A 13,922-nucleotide genomic window follows, 5' to 3' on the forward strand; every position below is an offset into this window, starting at 1 on the left:
ATACTTAGGTTGGAATTTCTAGCTATATCAATCCAAAAAGGGCCTAAATTCTCTCTTAGGACATGGTACAATTGGTCAAGCAAGTGGGCGTGTGATTTCTCTATTCGAATATACTTCTCCCTTGTGTCATTTCTCAAATGTTTCACTCATATAAGGCTTTAGGCTATATTCTCACAGGATTTGTAGAATAAGTACTCTAGCCTAGATTTGAGAAACTTTCTTGCCAAACAATCATAGATACTCATGTAATATATTTATAGATAGATGCAAAGATTATTACCTACATATTAACCTAAGTTTCTAAAAACTATTCTAATGCAAAAGCTTCATTGAGACTTCTAGATTATTAAAAGCATAGAGAAAGAAACAATATCAATATTCCTAAGTGTATAGCATAAACTTTTTATTTTTATTTTTTTATTTTTATTTTTTTAAGAGAAATAATCGTAATATACAACCTAATATGTGCTTAACATTTACATCGTGTTTCTATTCCACCCCCAAACAATTTGGGAGAAAGGGGTTCATGAAACAATTCAATAGCACAATTAAATTATGTAACTAACTAATTTTTATAATTTTTAACATTTTATAAATAAAAGTGCATAATTTACATCCTAAAAGTGTCTAATTTTTGCAAATGTTTCTATCCCACCCCCAAACAATCGAGCGCTTTTGTCCTCAAAGTGTAAAGAGATAAGGAAAGAATTTACCATAGAAGCGTAGCAAAATTGGCAAGACTGCACAATGAAATATTGTAAAGATGATATGATAATATGAAGCACAATTAAAGCATTGCATTACTAACTAACACAAACTCTCTTGGAGTAAATATGACAGGGCTTAGGGTGGCAACAAGATTTGAAATGAATACCAAAATACGCCACCCCCAAACAAAATTGGAAAACTCTTTTTAAGTTTGAAATTTTTGTTTGGCCTATACTCTAGAAAGTTGGTATTGTACTAAAACTTGGGTCTTTTAAGGTCAGATTCCCGAGACTTGCTAGATTACTATTTTTATAGCTTTAAACTTTTTTACTTTTTATGAATTAGGTTTAATATAAAGGAAAACAATAAGCAGTAAAGACATAATTCACACCATAGAGAAACATGACTCAAAACCAAGAAAACATGCAAGAGTGGAAGCGTGAATTATGTGAACCGTGGACTTAGGATCCGTACTTACAACCACACACTCCATAGGGAGGCCCGGTTACCTGAATGGTGCATTCACCAATATATGGAAATGAAAGGAAATGCACCAAACATAAAAATTGAGTCGTTTATAGTCAGATACTCGAGACTTTATCTAAATGTATGTATGAATATGCAGTTTATCATATATCAACAACCGAAATAGTTGTGGATCGTTCCATAAATAAATATCGCAGAAAACATATCCAAACACAATCAAGCACCAAGATTTCCCTGACGCGACCTAGTGGAATGAAAGCGAAGTTGGATAGACCTATAACATAATCGAGCATGCACCTTATGTTTCATCTTTGAACGAGAGGGTGTCCTAGTGAATAAGTGTGGAAAAGTGAATGGTTGTGGAAGATATGGTAGATTGGGATAAGTTTTAGAGAAAAAGCATGGAAAAAATGAGGATGTGGGTTTAGCACAAAACTCATTCATGGTGTAGTTAGGGACTGCCTCAAGTCTGAAAATGAAGGTGTCAAGTGGTTTATCCTTGGGAAGTATTTGTTTACTAGGTGGATTTAAAAAATCATGAAGCACAGGAGAAACTATAGGATCGAGTGCAAACTCGAGGTACCTTTGAAAAGGTGGAGGGTGGGGAATATTGGTGATGGAAGGTGAATGTTTCTCAACTAGAACTCTCAAGTCCATATAATCAGAAATCTTGATATATGCAAGACATTCCTCAATAGGTGGGTCAAAAGGATCCTTTGGGATAGAGATTGAAAAATTCATCTTCCATCATAGCATCAAGGGATGAATGGTTGTTGGCAAGGGGGACTCGCTTGAAGTGGTAAAGAAGCGGTGCAAAAGTTTGCAGGAATTTTTCTTCGATTTCGCCTACTACCGGGGAGTCATTGTTAAAGTCGAATTTCGAAGGAAAGGAATTTGTTAATCTGTTTCTCAGGAAACATGTTTTTGAAGTAATCTTGAGCTAAGCTCGATCATGCTAACCTCTCCATTTGTAGATGAATCGGGATCTTGTGTCCCGTTTTGAAAACATTTACCTCAACGAGAAAGATGGCCAAAGGACAAGGGCATCGAACCATCGCGGTGGTTTTTATAAAGTGGCGTTGGCGTAGTAAGAAGGGAAGCCCTAAAATGATAGGTATAGAGTCGTTAGTGACTTCGCGGTCGAGGATAACGAAGTCGGATGGGTAGTAAAATTTTGGACTTTAACCAAAGACGTTTTCAACCACACCCTTAGGATACTTAATAGACCCGATCGGCTAATTGCAATGTCATTTTAGTAGGTTGCATCTTCTCTAGACCTATTTGTTTATACAAATAAAAGCGGGGAGTAAGTTAACACTAGCCCCGTGTCTAGTAAGCCTTGTCGTCGTGTGAGAATCTCTAAGGTGCATTATGCGGATGGGGCGACCCGGGGTCCTTGTACTTAACAATTCCATTATTTTAGGATAAAGTTGGGAACTGTTTAGTTAGAAAAGCGTCTTTAGGTATGTTGGTCTTACGCCTAGTAGTGCACAACTCCTTAAGAAACTTAAGCGTGGTTAGGTAGCTTTTTATAGCCGAGAAAAGGATGGTTTATCGTTAGATTCTTGAAAACGCGTTCCTAATCTCCTCAAAGTTTGTATCCCTGGTTAGCATGGATAACCGAGGGAATGGTGGTTTAAGCTCTATATTTAGCGTATGGCTCGACTTGATGTGTAACCTTGGCTTTCTGTTTCTTAGGTTGTGGTTTAACCTGGTACCTCTACGGTGGTAGGTTCTTGAGTTTCTATTTCGATTATCTAGTTCGATATCCGGTGTAGAGAATCTTGATGGGGTAACTATAGGCATAGTTACTTTGTTATCAATCACTCTTCCGAATGGAGAGTGGTGATGGCATTTAGCTCACCTACGGTTGTAGTTTCCGTACTAGTATTACCGTTTACTTCAAAAGTGTGTTCTTTGTTCTAGGGTTGGGTATCGCTTGGCACGGAAACACGCCTTTTGGTTGGGCTTTCTCTTGGGCTAACTGTTGGTTTAAATTATTAACGGATTGTAGAATGTGTTGGTTAGATTGAGCCATGGTTTGGAAAAGTTGTTGGCTCACTTGTATGAAGGTGTCAAGGCGATCCGGTTGTGTGGGTGCGGTAGTCGCGGGTGGTGTATTTGGAACTACCTCGCGTTGATTATTTATGGGCGGATTGTTATAGTTATTATTTATTGGAACGATACCTCTATTAGCATTATAATTATTATAACTACATTGACCTTGTGCTTGACCTTGTCGAGGTTGTGCTTGGTTGTTATAATTATTATAATTAACCTGATCTGTCCTTGTTGTGGTGGAGCTTGGTTATAAGCGGCGTTGGCCTAACATATTGATTATTGTACCCTGTAAGTGTGACTTGTTGGTTATTTCTCCAACCGAAGTTGATTTTTTGTCTCAAGGGCGTTAGGTTCACTATTAATGGAACAAGAATGTTCATAGGCTATAGGGCGAGTGGAGTCGGGATGCTTCGGGACTCCAATGAAACTACATGGATTTGAATTTACATTCATTACGGGGATAGGCTTTTGTTGTTATGAGAAATGGCCTCTACCTTTTTGTGAGGGATTCAATTAGAGTTTTAAGCTCGGGATCTGATTTAACCTCAAACATTGGTAGCCTTAAGCATTGTTGAAGAAGAACTAGCGGAGCGGGAGTAATCGTCACTACCCCCAATTATTATTACGCTTTACCGATCTTCCAAAAATTTATATGCCTCACGGGGCTCCTTTACTTAGGAAACTACCCCATTCATTATGTCTAGGACTTCTTTATGGTGGTGTAGAAGTCCTTTGAAAAAGGCACGAACTAACGTGTCTTTTGCTAGGTGATGGTGTGGACACTCTATAAGGAGATCGGTGAAGCGATTCCAAGCCTCGAAAATGATTCATGAGGATTCTGTCATGAAAGAAGTGAATCTTGGAAAGCATTTCATCCGTCTTTAGGGGTGGGTAAAAATGTTCCATAAACAATGAACAATTTTGGCCCACGAGTCCACAGAATTAAGCGCTTAGGCGGTTAACCAAAGACGCCTTATCGCCTAAGGTGAAAGGGAATACCCTCAATTTAATTTGTTCGCACCAACCGTAGGATGGTGGAATGTTTAAGGACTTGTTCAATCCTACGCATGTGCTGATAAAAAATGGGTAACAAATTAAATATATTTGGGGGGATGCGGAAATCCCCCACTGGGTCTGCTAGAACGATGCAAGATTTAGGGCTATCGCTCAAGGCTTTATAAAAGTCAGAGAGAGGAGTCTCTCTTTCTTCAGCCATAATATCAGGTGGTGTGTGTGAAATAGTAGCTAGAGGTGTAGTGGGTGGGAAACTAGATAGACTTGTTTGTTGACATTGCCGTGTAATTACGTTAGTTGTTTTTCTTCGACCAGACCTTAATCTCATGCAAGACTAAGTCGAACTTAACTAAACATGCAACACTCCAAACAATTCTGATATACTAGTAGAAACCTAAGCGGAGATCGCGAGGTGTGGAAGAAAGGAATACGATTGCGTCCTTGCTTGGCTTATGAATAACGTCTTGTTTACGCGTGTTGGTGTATATAACAAGTTAAAACACTGAAAAACTTGAAAAATCGAAGTTGAAACAAACCCGTGGAAATTTGGCAAATTTATCGAGTGGCAGATCTTTCGCAGATAGATAGGCCGGTCGCTCCTTGTTCCGATGACTTAAGCTGGTCGCTTCGGTCGAGGGGGCGGGTCAGCTCATGGTCCGATAACTATAGAGGCGGGTCGCTCAAGAAGGAAAAGCGAACGCGCGCTCGTGTTCCAGCTATAGCAGCAGCGCGCTCCTTATAAGCCTTGTCGCTTCATGTGTATATTTTGCGGAACTTTTCAACGCTGAAATGGACAAACCACGGTATGAATCAAACAAGGGTGGGTGGGTTTAATGGGACTTAAAAATGACTAATTCTACTATGAAAACAATGCTAAAGTGCAACTAAGATGGCAGCGGCGCCATTTGATAAATGTAAAATGAATAAGTTTACCTACGAAATGAACGATGAACTCAAAATGCAAGTAAACTAAAACTATCTTATGTGTCTATATTTATCAAAGTTTCTACTCTCAATTCTATCGAATATAGTGGAGTAGGAAGTTCATTCCACTCCTAGTTCTCTAGCATGAGATGTTTTCTAATCTAATTAGTCAGTCTTAAGTCTAATGAGAGCTTTACGAAAGGGGAATTATACTACGATGCAATATGAAAAGCAATATGTTGAATGTTACTACGAAATATATGGAAATACTAATGTTCTTGAATCTAGATAAAGGATTAGAGGGGAATTGAATCCACCTCGAATCCAACTTGATAACCTAGCATAGATTCTTGTATCTCGATTCTTACGTTCTTACGGCAAGAATTTCGATTTCTAATCCCTAGTGTTCATGGCATTTCTACCAAATACTAACTAGCATGTGAGGTCGTCCACCCATTCTCATGGCGAATCACGACCTTCTAGAGTGGAATAGATTCTACAACGCTTCTACACTAAACCACTAAGTTTTCATCAAAGCTTTATCAACCCCTCTAATGGAGGTTTTAGCCTTGAGTCATCAACCCATCATTTCCCATTGAAATTGAATACAACATATTACAAAGATTCTAACTTTATGAAATTTAACTAAACAATAATCGAAATCTAATTAATTAACTAAGAATGAAATAAGAACAAGAATTTAAACTAGATCTATAAATGCAAATGACAAAAATCGAAATTGAATAATAATAACTATTTTATTTATCTAATTAAATGATGAACAATCATTCAAGGAATTAAATAAAACAAGATATGAAACTAATTAAATTAAACTAATTAAATCTAAGGAAAACTAGATCTAGAATTAATTAATGGAGGCTACTAATCTAATTCTAATCTAGGTCTAACTATCTACCCTTCACAAAGAGTGAAGCTTTGGTTTTTATACATTCAGATCCAAAAATCGTGCATGGGCTTGGAGCCATGTTTTGGGCCAGAGAATCAGGCCCAAAACCCAATTCTTTCAGTCCAAAAAGGCCTCTTCAGCTGCAGTTCGCTTCAACAGACTTTTCGTCCACTTCTACTCTTTTGGTTGGGTTAAGGCTTGGACCATTGCAAAGCTCTTTCCGAGCCGGTCGTTTTGACATAAGGTAGGCCCAATTCTGAGGTCTGAGTCCAAAGATATGGTCTTCGGAAGTTTTGTTGACTTTTGTGCCTTTGTTTACTGCTTCTGCGTGGACTTTGACTTTTCAGCTTTTGACCGGGCTTTAGAAAGACTTTATTTTCTTGAATCTTGGCCTTTAATCATGGAACTCCTTAGTAACCGACCTTTGCTCCTTTATCTAGCTAAAGTGGCACATTTCTGCACATAATGGACTTTGAAGCCTGAAATGCATAAAAACACGTAGTCAGTGTTAGCTCTTAATTATTACTCACATAATTGGTCTAAAAGTATGACTGTTACAGGGTTAAAACTATAGTTTTGGGCTCTTATCAACGATCAACTAATTACAATGTCATTTTAGTTGGTTTTATCTCTTGTAGACTAATTATTTATATAGATAATAAGGGAGTAAGTTAACACTCGCCCCCAGGTCTAATAGCGCAGTCGTCGTGTAAGTATCCCCTAAGGTGTATTGTACAGTAGGACGACTAGGGTCCTTATACTTAACGATTCCATTATGTTCAGATAGAGTGGAAAACTATTTAGTTAAAAAGGTGTCTTTCGAAATGTTTGTTTTCCCCCTAGTAGTGCACAACTCTTTTAGAAACTTAACATGCTGTGATAATTTTTTAATAGCTTTAAGAAAAAGTAGGTTTATCGTTAGATTTTTAAAAACTTCCCTAATCTCGTTAAAATTTGTATCCTTGTTTAACATGACTAGTCTCTGGGGAGACAGTGGTTTCTCTCTATATTTAGCATATGGATCAATAAGATTTTTAACCTTGGCCGCTTTCCTCTTGGGTTGTGGTTTAACTGGTACCTCTATAGGAGTAGGATCTTCAGTTTCTATATCTCTATCTAGTAATTTTACATTTTCAACGACTACTGGTGGTGTATTAATGGGCATAGTTACGGCGTTATCAACCACTTTGCCAAAACAGAGAGTGGTGATGACATTTAACTCACCTACGTTAAAATTATCATTACTAGTATTATCAGTTACTTCAAAGGCTGTGTTTGGAATTTTAGGATTTAGTATAGCTTGACCTGGAAACACACCTTTCGGTTGGGCTTTATCTTGGGTTAACTGTTGTATGGATTGTAAAATTTGTTGGTTAGCTTGCATGTAGGCTTCGAAATGATCCGGTTGTGAAAGTATAGTGGCTACAGGTGGTGTGATAGGAACTATCTCATGTTGATTATTAACGGGTGGGTTGTGATAGTTGTTATTAACTGGAATGATACCTCTATTATTATTATTATAATTATTATAATTACCTTGTTCTTGTCTTTGTCTTGGTGGAGCTTGGTTGTAATTTTTTGCTAGCCTAACATTTTGATTATTAAACCCCGGAGGTGTAACTTATTGATTATTTCACCAATCGAAGTTGGGGTTTTGTCTCCAAGGTGCGTTAGGTTGGCTATTAATGGAGCAAACATTGTCCGGTTGTGTGGATGGTTGTGATAGTTATTCATAGACAAGAGGATAATAGAAGTCGGGATGCTCAAGACTCAAACAAAAATTACATGGAATAGAGTTGACGTTCATCACAGGAGTAGGCTTATGTTGTACAGAAATGGCTTCTACATTTTTTGTGAGAGATTCGATTAGAACTCTAAGCTCAGGATCAGTTTTAACCTCAAACTTACTGGCAGCCTTGGCTGTGGAAGAATAATTAGCGGAACGGGGGATGTCATTACCCCCACAGTTATTATTATGCTTAGATTGATCTTCTAAAAACCTATAAGCCTTTGAGGCTCCTTTACTAAGGAAACTACCCCCAGTCATTATATCAAGAACCTCTTTATGATGATGTAAAAGCCCTTTGAAAAAGGAACGAACAAGCGTGTCTTACGCAAAGTTATAATGCGGGCATTTAATAAGAAGATCAGTGAAACGATTCTAGGCCTTTAAAAAGGATTCATGAGGATTCTGGTGGAAGAAATGAATCTTTTGAAGCATTTCATCTGTCTTTAGTGGTGGGTAAAATTGTTCCATGAATAATTGAACAAGTTTGGCCTATGAGTCCACAGAATTAGGCGTTTGGGCAGTTAACCAAGATGCCGCCTTATCAGCTAAGGTGAAAGGAAACACCCTTAGTTTAATTTGTTATGAACCTGCGGTAGGATGATGAAATGTGGTAAGAACTTGTTCTATCCTACGCATATGCTAATAAGGCTTTTCGTGGTCAAACCCATGAAAAACCGTTAACAAATTAAAAATATTCGGGGGAATTCGAAAATCCTCCACTGGGTCTGCAAGAATTATGCATGGCTTAGGACTATCACTTAGGGCTTTGGAAAAATCAGAGAGAGGAGTCTCTATTTCTTCAGTCATTGATGTAGGTGTAATGTGTGATATTCTAGATAGGCATGTTCGTTGAAGTTTACGATAGATAATGTTAGATGGTTTACTCTTACTGGACCTTAATCTCATGCAAGGCTAAGGCCAATATGAAAAAAAAAACCACTAGCAGAAGTGAGCAGTAAAACAACAACCTGATATACTAGAATTAAAACTCCTCTGATAGAAGAGACGAGAAGTGAAAGAAGGAGTACCTGAATGCCTCCTTGCTACACATATGAATAATGTCTTTGATACACGATCTCAGTGTATTGAAGAAGTTCGGAACACTGAATAGTAAAAATAACTTGAACACAAAGAGAGCCTGTGACTAACTAGTGAATTGGGCTTTCTTCAGAAGGGGCGCGGGTGTACTTAAGTATAGAGTACACAAGGGTGCGGGCGCGTTCAAGGTACTGTTTGAAAAAAAAAATCCGGTAACAAGAGGGCGCGGGTGTGCTCAAGGTACTGTTTGAAAAAAAATTCTAGTAACAAGAGGGCGGGCGAGCTCGGAGTACTATGTCGAAAAATTATTTCTAAAAAAAAACAACCCTAGTTAGAACCAAACAATCGGGTGGGTGGGTGCAATAGGATATTGGTAGAATTGAAAACACGAAGGGAAACTAATCTAAACACAACTAAGATGGCAGCGGTGCCATTTGATAATTGTAAAAACAAGCTTTTACTCCTACTTAACTAATTAAACTTGGTAGAAGTAAAAACTTGAACTAATACTTGTTGTTATCAAAGTTATACTCTCGATTATCTTATAATAAAACTGGAGTCAGAATTCGTTCCACTCCTAGTTGCTTAAACATAAAAATTTCTCTAACTTAAACTATTTTATAATATCAATGAGAGTAATGGTTTAATTATACTAATATGGTGAAAATAACTAATTAAGATATGCTAAATTATACTATGGCAATTTAATGAGAAGAAGAGATTTGGGGGATTTGATTCTACCTTGATTAATTCTTAATATCCTAGTGTAGATTTTGTTGAAACCCTAATTTTTATGTTTTCACATAAAGGTTAGGCCTTTTTATCCCTAATTATTCAGGGTATCTCTACCAACTAATAATTAGCATGTGAGGCAATTGAAACTCATTCTCAAGGTGAATTAACTACCTTCTAGAGTGGAATATCTTACTATAACTATTCTATACTAACACATCAAGTCTTCATCAAGCTTTAATCAAACCCCTCTAATGGAGGTTTAGATATGATTCATTAGACTATCATAAATAAAATAATAAGTAGAAGAAGACATAATGAAGAACTACTTTATTAAAGATAACTTGACTTGAATTAATGGTGGCTAAGCTAATAAAATAATAACTAGGGTTTAAAACTAAAGAAGAAAACTAATTTATTATCTAATGGGTTATATTAAATAACTAAGGGGTCAGAGTTAGAGTTTTGCCTTAGTCCTCTTTATATAGGAGAGTGCTAGGTTTACAATTTCGTGTATGGGCTTTGGAGCTATGTTTTGGGCCATTAAATTAAACCCAAAACCTAATTACTTAAGTCCAAAAAGGGTCTTTCTGCTGAAAATTACTACAACAGCCTTTTCATCCACTTTTACTCCTCTTATTAGATCAAGGACTAGACAATTAGAACGCTCACTAGAAAATTAGAAAGCTCTTTCCTAGCTGGTCATTTTGACATATAGTAGGCCCAATTCCGAGGTCTGAGTCCAAAGATACGGCTTGCGGAAGTTCTGTTGACGTTTATGCTCTATTTATGCCCGCGTTGACTTTGACTTTTCAACTTTGACTGGGATTTAAAAATGTTTTTTCTCCTTAAAACTTGGGCTTTAATCATAGAACTTCTTAGCAACCAATCTTTGCTCCTTTCTCTTGCAGAAGTGACATATTTCTTCACATATTTGACTCCAATACTTGAAATACACAAAATCACGAAAACAGTACTAACTCTTATTTATTATAAACATAATTGGTCTAAATGTAATATTATTAAGGGGTTAAAACTACAGTTTTGGGCTCTTATCAAACTCTATCTCTTGACACTCTTAATGAATAACTTGAAGTTCTTATGAAAAACAATAATGAAACTAATTTCTAACCATCCTCACATGGCTTCATTAACCCCCTCTGATGGAGGTTTTAGCCTTGTGTCATTAGATTAATTAAACTAAAGCAAGAAGAATAAGACATAATAATAAAGACAAAAATTGAAATTGAACTAAAGCTTTATTGAAGAAGGTTTAATGGAGGCTATAAGAATAAACCCTAATTACTTAACCCTAAACTATTATATTCTAAACTATACTAAAGAAAGGGTTGCTAGAAGAGGAGTATTAAGTTTAGCATTAACCCTCTTTATATAGGAGAGGGTTAGGGTTATATTTTCGTGCATGGGCCAAAAAGGGGGACTTTGGGCCTTTAATATGAGCCCAAAGTCCATTAGGTTAAGTCTAAAGGGGCCACTACTACTGGAAATTACTTCAGTGCCATTTTAGTCCACTTTTACTATTCTGATTTGGGCAAGTCTAGATCAATTAGAAAGCTTATTCCGAGTCAGTCGTTTTGAAATAACGTAGGCCCATTTCCGACACCCGAGTCCAAAGATACGCCCATTTGAAGTTCTATTGACTTTTCTATTCTTTTTATACTCGAATTGACTTTGGCTTCCCAGCTTTGATTGGGCTTGAAAATACTTTTTCTTCTTGATTCTTGGGCTTTAAACATAGAACTCTTTTAGCAATCATCTTGACTCATTTTCCATGCAAAATGACATCTTTAAACACATAAACAACTTCAAGATTTGAAATACGGAAAAACACGCAAATTATACTAACTCTTATTTATTATAAACATAATTAGCCTAAATGTAATACTATTTAGGGGTTTAAACTACACTTTTGGGTGCTTATCACACCACCCCCAAACAACATTTTGCTTGTCCTCAAGTAAAGATGAGAAATAAAAACAAATAAGTGGTAAAAAATATGGTCCTAACTTATCTCATTTCGCAGAGTGCGATTGCATTGATCATATGCAATAATTCCTTAAACCACTAGGAATTCCTTAGTGGATGAGTTATAGCCTCATAAGAGTTTTCCAGAGAAGATACTCACGAACTTCTCTTATACTACAATGACTATGAAATAAAAGTAATGTCCCATAATTTTATCTCAGATATCTATACATCTCACTAGCATTTAAACAAGGATCAACAATCTAACTCCTAAATTAATACATGCATAATAATCAAATCATTTTAAGATAAACAACTATACAATGAACTATGATATGAAATGCAATGGCAGATCCATTTCTGAAACTTTTGGGTAGCGTGGCTTAAGTAGGTTCTCACAAAGAATGTGTCAAAACACATAACACTCTGATTTTTCCACTCAAGTTTTGCTAACTTCATTGTGAAATAGGCACACATTTCCTCACAATCTCAATGACAATCCAAGGAAGCTGAGGTAGATCAAACACATCTACCACTTACTATCACACCAAATTAGTCCTAATTGAGCTAGAGATTTTTATTAGGTGATACGGGGCATAGGCGTTGGTTAAAGAAGGAAGGAAATGGATATTCAAAAAGACAAGTTTGAGATAATAGGGTTTTTAAAATATGTAACTAGAGAAAACCTTGTTCTTATTTTGCTTCAACACTTTGTGTTCCATACTTAGCCCTTATTTTGACTTTTGACTCCTTTTGATTCTATTTTTGGATATCTAACTTTTTATTTTTATTTGGAACTTATATATTTTTTTCTTTTATTTTCTTTTTATATTTCTTTGTCTTTTGGAGCAACTAACTAATTTTTGTTTACACATGTTTTTCTCTTCTCTTTTCTTCACTCATCCTATTTCTTAGACTTATCTAGATAGGTAGGCTGATTTTTTTTTTTTTTTTTTTTTTTTTTTTTTTTTTTTTTTTTTATTAGGTAAAGGATTTGTATTTTGTTAAAAGCCTAATGAAAAAGGCTCAGTGGGGCGACTAGTAGAAAATATACTTAGGTCATAATTTTTAGCTATATCGATCCAAAAAGGGCCTAAATTCTTGCTTAGGATATCGTATGGTGATCAAGCAAGTGGAGGTGTGATTTCTACTACTCGGATTTTACTTCTCCTTTGTGTCATCATTCAAATATTTCACTTTTATGAGGCTTTTAGGCTAGATGCTCACATGATATGTATTAAGTACTCTAACCTAGGTCCTAGAAAAATACTGCCAAGTACAAACATAGATGCTCATGCAAGATGTTCATGAAAAGATACAATGACAATTACCTACATATTAATCTAAGTTCAAAAATTAAATCCTAATTTAAGTACTACGTGATATTTATAGACTAATATCATCATGGAGAAGGGAACAATACCATTATCACTAAGTGTATATTATAAACTATTTTTATGATTTTTATAATTTTCTAATTTTTATACGACAAATAATACGTAATATACAACCTAATATGTGCTTAAACATTTACAACATGTTTGTATACCACCCCCAAATAGAATCATGCTTTATCCCCAAAGTATGGAATGAAAATAAATAATAGAGAGTACCATAGAAACTTGCTTGTAAATGGGAGCACCTGAAAAAGAAGGTTAATCTATGCTAATATAAAGAAATATAAACATACACAACTCCTATATGAGTTTTACCCGTTATGCGGATAACATGAAATAATAAATAACGCTTGGGACATAAACAAACTCTAACATAAACAAAATAATAACATACATTCACAATTCAAGCATGCACAAATCAGGGCTCCTATAGGATTAGCTTTTGAAATTCCGTAAAATAGTGAAATTTCACGAAATTAAGGTACCTAATTACATTATGCATCCCAATGAAATTAACAAGGCTTATGGGTTCTATATTTCGATATTTATACAAGCAATTTTAATACATTAACGTACAATGTGCTAAAATTAACTATACCACCCCCAAACTATTTGGGAGAAGGGGGTTCATGAAATAATTCAATAGCACAATTAAATTATTTAACTAACTAACCTAAACTCTATTGGATTAAACATGATAGGCAAAAGGTGGCAATTTTTTTTGAAATGAAAGAACAAAATACGCCACCCCAAAACAAATTTTGAAAACTCTTTGTAAGTTTGAAATTTTTTGTGGCCTACACTCCATTAAGGTCGTATGCGATCAGTCCCCAAATGTGCGTTTTATTACCTTTACAATACTTCAATTATGCCCTTCTTA

Source organism: Coptis chinensis, chromosome 1 (genome assembly GCF_015680905.1).
Source record: "Coptis chinensis isolate HL-2020 chromosome 1, ASM1568090v1, whole genome shotgun sequence".
Classification (NCBI taxonomy): domain Eukaryota; kingdom Viridiplantae; phylum Streptophyta; class Magnoliopsida; order Ranunculales; family Ranunculaceae; genus Coptis; species Coptis chinensis.